The sequence below is a fragment of the Bombus pyrosoma genome, linkage group LG14 (assembly GCF_014825855.1).
Source record: "Bombus pyrosoma isolate SC7728 linkage group LG14, ASM1482585v1, whole genome shotgun sequence".
NCBI classification, from domain to species: Eukaryota; Metazoa; Arthropoda; class Insecta; order Hymenoptera; family Apidae; genus Bombus; species Bombus pyrosoma.
The window spans coordinates 10359220-10370389 of record NC_057783.1 but is presented as its reverse complement, the minus strand read 5'-3'; the positions used below and the strand labels follow the sequence as shown (position 1 = coordinate 10370389).

At 36.1% G+C, this 11170-nt stretch overlaps 1 protein-coding gene and 1 long non-coding RNA gene across 3 annotated transcripts in view; both read right to left on the bottom strand.

Annotated features, from left to right (window-relative positions):
- Positions 1-11170, bottom strand: part of LOC122575198 (neuronal acetylcholine receptor subunit alpha-7-like) — a 162938-nt gene that overhangs the window by 121811 nt on the left and 29957 nt on the right. The gene's annotated exons all lie outside the window — the stretch shown is intronic.
- LOC122575201 lies at positions 5701-7069 on the bottom strand. The gene is made up of 3 exons (XR_006319362.1): positions 6614-7069; positions 6365-6536; positions 5701-6034 (listed from the first exon to the last, which is right to left on the bottom strand). It is a non-coding gene; the product is annotated as an uncharacterized LOC122575201 (long non-coding RNA).

Sequence of the window (11170 nt, the reverse complement as noted above, 5' to 3'; positions counted from 1 at the left end):
GCTTTCGCCGTGAATGAAACAACGAGGAAAAATAACAAACGAATTTTAATAATATAATCGCGAAGGTATTGTGTAGTGACTCCTCAAAGAATTATAATTCTTTCACAATTTCCGAATTTCTGTTTTATAATAATTTATAGATATTATGAAAAAAATAATATCGTACAGAATTTTATGTGAAATGTTTGGCCAATAAAATCAAAGATAAAACCGAGTTTGGTTTATTTAAAGTGTTTATCGAATCGACGACGAATGATGAGGTGACGCTACGAAAATTGCTTGTTTCAAAACCCACACAGTGTTGCTGAGATTTAGACGACGGCTACTGGAAATTGCATCATGATTTTCCTGTCGAGTGAACGAGAGAAAGTTTATCCTCGGTCTGATCATCGTCAACTAAAATCCTTTTCCAGATATCCGCCAGTCAGAGTGATTAGGAAATTTAATTACTCCGTGAAGTTCATTAAATTAATGTCGTTTTCGTCGAGTATTCATGATTTTGTGGAAACTTGATCATCGTACTCCGTTTTCCGCTCTGTAATTTTTGTTACTTTAAATTCACTTATAATTATTGCTACCTCTATTTTCGCCAATTTCTCATACCCTTTTTCTTTAATAACTCGGAGTACATTATTAATTTAATTCTAACTTAAAATTTTCAATCTGACCGAATTTTCTGATTTTGAATTTTTTATTTAAGACCTAAAATTTGAAAACTGATATTTTATTAACTGGTAATGGATAGTAATTCAATTTTTTATGTTTCTATTTATACATAATTAAAAATTCTTCTATTCTTGTCTCATGATCTATCAGTTTCTTAACATTCATTATACTAAATTGTGCAAATTTATTCGTGTATTACCAACGAGATACGGTATTTGTAATTGTAAAACAAATGTAAAACTGTTATCGTTAGATTTCGTTTCGCGACAAAAACTTTAGCAGGATTTACTGTTGCGAAAAAGTAGCGTTCGTTCTTCCTGATAATAGAAGGAGCAATTCTTCCAGGTCTGGAAAGAATTGAATTGACGTGAGCGCTCGTCTATCGCGATGCACTTTCGCAGCAGATTCTCCTTTTATTGTCCGTAAGTTTTCTAGTTTTAGGAGATTCCACCGATAGTTTCGCAAAAAAATGACTTCTTCAGCTTTAAGAAGGGATTTAACCATCCTAACAGTTGTAACAATACGTAACAAAACAGTATCTTCCGACAAATCTGCCAACTGTTCGCTGTGCAAAATGTTCTAAAGTTTGTAGTGCTCGAGAGAGACGCTTACAAATAGTTTAGTATATTTTCTCGAAAATGTCATTTGATATAATTGTTCATAAAATATACAATAAACAAACGTGTAACTAACTTCAATTTGTTGGAATTCATCGTAAATCACGGTTGGACTGTCGATTTGCATCATCAAGAAACTCATATCCGGTGTACGTACACTGAATTGAAATACGCTTAACATTCAGCAGATATTTCGTAGTTTCTGAAATATCGAATAAACAAAAATCATTATATTTCGAACAATAATGCATAAAGCAGAGCATGTATGAACGAAGTAAAATGGTATCAATTCTCGTTAATTATAGCATCGATTGTCGGGAAAATCAGTTTACCAGAAGCTAGATGCGTCGAAGTTCGAGTTATGTTTATGGTAACAGCCAGATCCATAGCCAACGGTTTTCAATTTACTGGCTATTGACAGCAACATATTACTCGGCACCCTTTTCACCCTCGTGTTTCGCTACCGGCGCTGTATCCCCGAAATTTCTTCTTCCGATGACTTCCTACTGCTGTCGTAGACACGAGTCTATCTCCGAAGCAATAAATCATCGAACGCTTTTCGACGTCGTCGTGGTGCACCGGCGAGATTTCACCCCGTGGCTACGGATATTACTTTAGAATTTTGTCAGTGACGCCACTTTACGACAATGACGTTTCTACTATCAATCGCATTTACAAAACTGCGTGATCGATACGAAAGATATATAGCGATGATAATTTCCGAACAGAATGCTACGTTCTGTTGATGAGTGACATCATCAGGCAGTTCTTTAACTGACGAAACAGATACAAGATTTAAGATCGCGTAATTTCTGTAAATCATGGAATTTATTCCATGCGCAAATCATTAATCTGGATTTTCAGCTTACTTTCAGATTTCAATTTTTACTGTACTTTTTAAATCGTATTACTTTTGACATGAAAGGTGCACTTTATTTCGAAATCCACTGTAAATTATACATCGCGCGGGTAAATAAAAATAGAGCCGTATAAAACTCGAATAGAATTTGTATTTTTCACGCTGTTTGTATCAATAAATGATATTACATGGAGCGTGTTACAGGTTGGAACGAAAGCACTATAAATAGTTGAGCTAGATACATTTTCTTGCATGTGGAAGGATAGCGTGTTGTGTGCGGGTAGAATAACCTTACACAAAGACATAACAAAAATAAAGTGAACGAGATAAACATCCGCAATGTAGACATACTGCGCTAAATTGCCATTTGATTGAGATTTACAAGGAGCAACGACTCTTCACGGTATCCTCTTAAATAAAATCGTTTCGGTTTCAATTAATCGTCGATGAAGTTTCGCGAATCGATCCGGACATTTGCAACGCGGTTTGCGGAAGGAACATTCGGTTGGATCGATGCCCAAAATTGAATAGGAAAGCGTCATCGATGTGTAATCGCTTGACAAATTCCGCGTCGAAGATTCTAATTTGGTACGAGATGGTAGCTGTAATGCAAATGACATTACGCAGTTTAGCGAAATGAATTTAACGATGTGTTGCGTTGCGAGATAATTACGTTGAACTTTGCAGTGCGTTCTTCCTTCCGTGCGCAATTTCTCTCCATCCTCTCTGCCGCTTTATCCACGGCAACGGCGTTGCGATTATAGTAATTAAGCAAAGAAATGCAAACCTCCTTTCCGGAATTGCCAGATATGGGAAGAAATCGCGTAGTTCCAGTCGGCTAGTTAAATGTGGCAAATTAAATTCCGTAATGTTCTATCAGCGGCAAAAACAGTTTTGCACAGATATTTTCGTTGTTCTGCGTTTCTGTCTATATATAGGGTGTCTGAGTTAATTCGAAGCACTCAAATATTTCTTAGATGAATGAAGATAAAAAAAAAGGGGTTGCTGCAATAATTTGTGACGATAACCAGTGAAACACTTGATCACTTAACACTTTCATTCTCATTCGCCAATAATACGTTTTTGATTTTACCAACAGTGAATTTTCCGCGGATTTAATGCGGATGGAAAAGTTTTGGTGGGAGCTTCGTACTCGAATGATTTATGTTAGATCAGAATCATCGGATTTGCTTTAAATTAAGAATGGGAGAGATTTAGAGTCTCGCTAAGTCCTGAGGATTTTTTGTTACCAATAAATTAAAAACTTCAACGTTGTCAAATAATTGTACGTAATTAGAACGAGATCATGTAGGATAACTTAAGACTACTTACGTGATTTATAGGTTTCAAGAGTTTTTTGTCTTTACTAAATTGTGTTCTTTAATTGTTTTTTGATTTATATTCTTAATGTATTCGCGAAACAGAAATATTTTCATAAGATTTGTCAGCCTGTTTCCAACTTAGTCCTTTTTTTTGTTCAACAGTCTGTAAGCTGACGTAAAAGTTTTAATTGCTTCACACATTTCGATGTGTACAATTCTACTTTTATGGAAAGAGGTCTCATACCTCATAGACAGAGGTTTTCAATCTCTCTATAAATTTAATGTTAATCCTCAACTTGTATCGTTGGATGGTGACTCGTAACAAACTGTGTTAAATTATTAAATTTTTGAATGTTTTATTTTCATTTCTATTCCCTATTTTATGCAAAAAATTAAAATGATATATCTGGTAATTAAAAGGAATATAACGAAAATGTAATTTGAGCTATTGTGATCATATATAACCAAACGATATCGATTTAATTAATCTGATTGTAAGCGAGTATAAACATCGGCAAATAACGCGAATTGTTCTCTAATACAATTAGGAAAGAATTACATAAAGCGGACGTAATTTGCAAATACCTACATTTGCATTGTTTCTTTATTGTTCTCCCTCGCGAAAACATTACTCAAACTGGTCCGCCAGAGTGTTATAAATTGCAGCGGAAATCTTTGCTCATGAATAAAACATTATTAGAACGGAGGTGGCACGTTAGGTTAGGTGACAGAAACAGGTTTGCAATGAGAAATTGTGCATATAGGTAATTAGAATCTCCATATTCACCAATTCATTCGAAAATGTATAGAAAATACGCAGCCACTCTTAATGAATAAATATCGTTGTCCGGGAGCGCACTTAAACCATTACTATATTAATCTGGTATGGTTTATAGCACTACAATTAACCGAGAATTTGCGACACAATTTTATTACAATTTTTACTACCCCCAGAGATATATATTATCCTATTATTCTTGTATTGTTCCCTTCTGAACTGCTTATATGCTGACACGACAAATATTAACCAGAATTCTATTTGCTTGTAAGAATAGAAATTATAATTAAACGCAATTTCTCACCTTGTATCTTTCGTGTCATATCGCTGTTTTGCTTTCATAATGGCACAACTCAAAAAATTTAAACTTTAAAAGAGACGCGTTTTCAAATTTACAAAGAAATCTTGACGAGTCGTTACAACGACATTATAAGGCTGTCTTAACACAAGATACGCCACTTTTCGCTAAAGCAGTACGACCTTCCACTTGTAGCGTCACGAAAACAACTGAAGATCAGCCAGTGCTGTTAAACAGTTGTTTCAGGTTGATAACGACATAAGAATAATTTTTCCTTCCAACGCAAAACTGATGAAATAATAAATATACCGTTTTACGTAATAAAACCAGAAAAATAACTCTAGACCTTCTATTTGATAAAAGCAAATTTGAAATTTGTTGGGATGTGCCACTATTTTAAAGCAAAGCAGCGATACAGCGTTCTAAAGGGTTGAAATAACATTTGCATGTGTAAATAAAGGAATATCACTGCGTTGCAAATGTGAAACACGCTAAGACGCCAGATAATAGACCAACTAACTCGTTGAAGTTTACGTTTACTGCTGGATTTAATTAAAATCCGAGTTTGCTCGATACACATTCGATCCGTCTTGTATGCTACTTGCTAGAATGGGGAAAATTTCTTCTTTGCTCAACGCTCACCTCGTTATCGGTTTAAATGTCTAATCAAGAAACCACGGGTTCGCGTAGAGGGTTCTGTAAATGTCGTTCGTCGGAAGCGTGGAAATTTCGCGAACACTGTCTTCCACTCTATCGAGGCTCGCGTTTCATTTGAAAACTTGGAACAGTAACGGCTAAAGATAGTTAAACACACAGGACTATATTGCAGCATCTAAGTGTACTGCTAAGGGCAGTAAACGAAGCTGCACAGAGAGGGATGAACGTTCGCAAAGAGTAGTCGACTCGCTAAAAGCGAATGCTAGAACTCCAGGGAACAAAGTTCGCCAAATGACTAACTTAACAGACAAAAATTTCGCATCTCATCGTACAAAGCTGCGGTTTCCATTATACGATTATAAGTGAAATATCGTAGGATTTTACGCCTATTGCGTCTCCGTCAAGAAAATTAATTTATTTTACAAAGGAGAAATTGATTAATTATGATAATTTATTTAACTTAAAAGTACAAAAATCACGGTGAATATCATACGTAAAATGATTCATTTTATAAAGGCGCGAATGTTTACTTCATAGTTAATTGCTAATTATATTAAAAAATTCCTTGATAAATTTTTAAGAAATTATTAGCAAACGAAGGAAATAGTCCAAAAAGTTAGAAGATATCATAGGCAGTTGGTGATAAAGTGCCGTTTATGGGCAAAGATTACAATCCAACAGTCGCGAACTTTATCCCTCTTCCTCTCCTAGCTTTTCGTGATACGAGGCACAGAAGTTCTGTAGTTTATACCGCCTCGTAAATCCCTTATGACTCACTGTCAACGACCATCAACCACCGCATCATAATGGCTATTGATCCTCCGCAGTAATCAATATCTAAAATTATCAAGATAATAATAGCTTGTCATCAAGTTTAACGCGTAGAAGCCTCCTTGGAAGTTGATAACTACGATATATTGATAATATAATATTCGAAACAATAATGCGGGCATTTAGCATAGTAACTCCACTAGCGCACTAGTCATACAAATTAAAATGTATTACTTCATATGTTTTATACTCTAAAAGTAAATATCCCCGGAGTAACTTACAGTTAGAACAATGATATTTAAGCACCCTATAGATTACACATATTACATCAAATATATTAAAACTATCAGTTGACTTTCAAATAACCGACAAAGCTTATAAAAACAAACTATTTACCGCAAGTCCTCGGATATTTTCCACTTTCACGTCAATGTTTGAATTTCCTATACTGGTTTGCATGTTGTAAATTTACTGATACGTCAAGAGTTCGGATGTTTTCAACATAAACAAATTCCGCATGTTTTGTCGTGCATAGATATAGTGTTCAACATTTCGCTCTATTCTAAAACTGTTGACAATTATTGCTGCGATATTTTATTCTATTTGTTAAAAATGTTATGTAATTTTTCTAAAAAGAGGATCGACCTTGTCATCGTGAAAATATAACAGCGTTCTATGTGTGGAGACGATGGTTTCCGCCCGCCCGCGACAATACGTTCAACAAACGGACTGAAGAGGTAAAGGAGAAAAGAAGACAGTCGTGCGGCAGCTCCTTCCATGAGGTTTCGAAACGATATTAGTTGGGTTTGCCTGTTGTTACGGTCGCGTTACACCGGCACTTTTTGACCAATAACACCGAAACGTCCGGCACAGCGGTGGTTCGCCACCGGTTACACCGGTTACACGAGAAAAATTGATCTCTCAACGCTGGACCGAGTGTGGCAGTTCGAGGGAGAACAAGAAATGGAAGAAAAAAGAGAACAGAGGGTGGAAAAACAGTACGCGATCCTCAATGGAGCAGAACGTTAATGCCATATTTCACCGTGGCTCTGAAACAGTCACCAAGAGACGCGAAACGACCGACTGGTTGGCGAGGATCGATTTTCCGACTTACCCGCGACCAGATATCCACCTTGTTCTTCGCTCTTTCCACCACTCCTAGTTCTTTTTTCTTGAGAGGCCAACAGCAGCAGCCACGAGCATCGAACGTGCAGCGACGCCTATGTGCGAAATGCAAACGGATTGCCTCGCCTGCTTCTGACGTTAATGCACGAAGTTGAATGCCGAGGCTCTCTTTATCTTAGCGGAAAGAGAATAGCACGCCAGGTGGTTAGGAATGCCAAGCATTCACAGAAAAATTAGTGCGATTAGTTCCTTGCGGGAGTGAAATCGTACGAGAACTTGCATTTTTCTTTCAAACCTACCATGTGAACGTAGTGGTACTCGTCAAGATCGATTATTCCCTTTGATTGTAGTCAAGTTTGTTTTAGAGGTTCGCCATAGCTGAAGGTATGAGTTATCGGTTAGAAGGATATTTTTTTAGTAATAACTTAATGATTTTAGGCTCTGTAAAATTTCTCGTCGTTTTTCTATTGTTCTTTTACAATTTAATCTAAAATTACGTGATATTTTCGTAAAGTATCGCAAAGTTCGTAAAGTTTTGAAAAGTTATTAAGTTTCTTTCAGTAACACCAAGAAACACTACGATATATCAATTAGTTTAAATCGATTGAATCTTGAAGTATAGACCATCACGCTCGATTTGTATCACGTGATAATATCATGGCTGTTATTGTATCGCCAATATCGATGAAAATACTATCTATAGTCGATGTGATTGTTGTGGTATAACTCGAATTCTGCGATTTAATTTCTGGTTCCATTAGAGATCGCTGTGTGCACGCAACCTCCACTTCCGGCACGTTGTTGCTCATTCTCTAATGTTTCATGGTTCGATAGTACTTCGGTAAGCGATGCAATAATTGTTCTCGTAACAATTGAAAGGGATTTGACTCGACCATTGTTGGTGTATATAATTTCGACGAATTTCGTGAACATAACGACGATGCTGGTACATTGTACGAAATCATAAAATTGTAACTTTTACAATGTTCTGTAATTACTCTTTGCCCTTCCCCTTCTTATCAAAATCAATTTAAATTACTGTATCTGCTAATCTGACTAAAATTAATTCGTGTCTATTAATTTTTAATTCCACGACAGAACTTTCTGATTAAGAATTTGCTTAATATGCTACCATTTATATTCGCGTGTAATACCTACCATAGAAAGATCTGAATTTCTTGGATCTTAAGTTCGGGGCGATTTTCAACACTTAGGTTGTGAAATGTAGCCCCGCTATATCTTAGAAAAAAGTGAACAAAAGAAAGAGAATCGATATAACATTCCCAAGATTTTTCTTTGTCAGAATTAAATTATCAAGGTAATAACCACAAAATTTGCTCTGGATTTAATTTTATCGCTAGAGAATAAATTCAATTATCCGTCTTGTAACAATGTTACTTACCTACTGCCTACCCATAGAATATGGATTCTAAACGGCGAAGAAACCTGAACGCGCTTATTCCATTGTATAACTCTATCGGTTAGAGTAAATAAAATGCGTCTCCTTGAAGTGGAAGCTGAACGAAAAAGGAAGGAGGAGGAAAGGTATATTGCATCTTATGTGGTTTTAAGTCGAACAGGCAGAACCGTCTTTAGAAGAGTTATCGCGTGTAGAAAACGTTTTCGATTCTTTATATAAATTCTATCGGCGCATTGAAACTTGCCGCGGTAAAGGCGGTTCGAAATAAATTTTATCGAGAGATTTCCCCTGAAAAACATTATCGCCTTCCTAACGATTTCACGTTTGTTGCAAATAGGAATGCATGGATTGTTCAAAATAGAAACTTTCTTTAATAAAAATTTGGAATAAAGGAAAAATGAAATAAATATCTATGATATCCATGACTTGATATTTCTGAAAAATTATCCGCAAATATTTCTATAACATCATAGTTAGCATTTTCAGTCTCTATACTTGAACGATTTTAAAAATTAATTTATGTCAAACTTTTTCCCTGCTGCACATTTCTGTTTGGCCAAGTCGGCAATCGCTGACCACTCAGTAATTAGCACACTATAAAAATATACGCTATAAAGTCGCTGGTGTAGTAATCGCGATAACACTGTTACGTCCGTGATTTGTAGCGGCTAGCTGATTTTCAACGCGATCGTTTTAAACGTTATCCAAGTTATTTTACCCACGGGTGCCACTCGAGGCGTAAAAGTTACCAAATCTGGCGATCCAATATTCATCCGAACGGACGCAAGCGCGCTTGCAGGCACTTTCGGTAATTGTCGTGGGGTGGACTCTTGTTCGCCCGCGAAGAGAAGTGCTTGGAACTCTAATCCACGCTATTACAGAACTTTATCGGTTAAACCAGTCGGCTTCTGTTTGCCAACTCTCGCGACGTTGTAACCATTCCACGGCGGTGCAGGAAAAACGCCGAGAAAAAGGAACTTTTTCCCCGAATTGTTCGCGAATCTAGGGCGGTCCAAGATAAATCTTCTAGAGACCTACGACGAGATAAAAATGTAAATGTCTGTGCAGCCATAAGATAATTTTTCTCCGACTTGTTACTCTACCCTTTTCTGATAGCGCCGGCATTATTTTAAAGCATGAAAATTCGCTGGTTCGTTAACACAATCTGTAATAAGATTTCACTGGTGTTTGCAGTTTTGTCGAAGGTAGATGAAACAACTGGAATACAAGATTGAGGAAAGGGATATACCGTGGTGATAGGGTCCAGAACAACTTTTTCCCCGAGGTTGCAGTACAATCTGACAAAGAGGATCAAATACGCTTTTGGATTTGGCTCCGGTTGAAATAAATCCCTTAGAGATCTATGCTATGATATTAAACGGTACTAGCGAAATAGCAGTTCGAAGTTTTATCCTGTGTTACGTGATTTCTCTTTTACGTTGTGAACGATGTGAGTTTATCTAACCGTGAAACAGCCCACAAAAGCTTTCGATCGCTTACAATACAAATATTTTTATTTATAAAGACATCTATCTAATTTTAATAGAAATTTATTTCACCCTCTAAGTTATGACGAGTGTACTTTACTTTAGATATTTTGTATATTTTTGCTCATTTTAATTTCTCATAAATGCATAAACATCGGAAGTTTTGCTAATGATGAATGAGAAACACAGTTTTATGATAAATTACAGTTTTACGATTGCCAGTCTTTGTGGAATAGAAACATCAAAGTCGAAAAATATGAGACACTAGGTAAAGAGATCTTGGAATAATCGCATGGTTTTAGTTGGCAGTTCGCAATGTCGCATCGCAACAATGCGAACAGTTGCTGTCTCCGCGAAACTACAAGAACACTAATCCATGCTATTACGAAACGTTACTTGGGAAGATATCTTCTAAGTGGCGAGACCGCGATCATTCCTTCGGGTCGGCAACAGAAATACTACAAAGAGAACTAAAGTTTTCGTTTCGTAAGAAGATCTGGTTCAGTCCAGGCAAATATATCAGAGATGTGTGACGAAATAAAAATGCCAGCTTTCCTCTCTGTGTTTTTTTTCTCACCGTTGAGCCGGAATTTGTCGGTTTTTAAGATATACCTACACTTAGTCGCCTAACATGATTTTTCCTCTCGAGACTCTTTGAAGTTTACTTAACGTTTTTCACTCCCACCTCTATGCTATGATATTCTTAATACCATCAAGCGGAAAGCTTAAGTAACGAAATGACTCATCGTAAATAAACAAAATTGTTTTCTGTTAAGTTTATAAACTTGACAAAATGCAACGTATGTATAACTAAAAATGTATTAGGTTGTCCGAAAATTTTCTTTCGTTTTATAAATAAATAATAGACGCACAATGTTTTCTGTTTTATATTAGTTTATTGAATTATGCACAAACATAATAATAGAAATATAACGAAATGGATCATACCTAATTCAATAAAATAATATAGAACAGAAATTAGTGTTCATCTATTATCACCTTATGAAACGAAAGAAACTTTTCGGACAGTCTAATACATCTACAAAATAATAATTATTTATTTCTGTTAACATTGATACGCCTGGGCTCTGTAAATATCCAAGCCTAACAAAATTACGCGTCTTATTAACGGTAAATACATTACTCGTCGATTTTCACGCGCGATGTGAA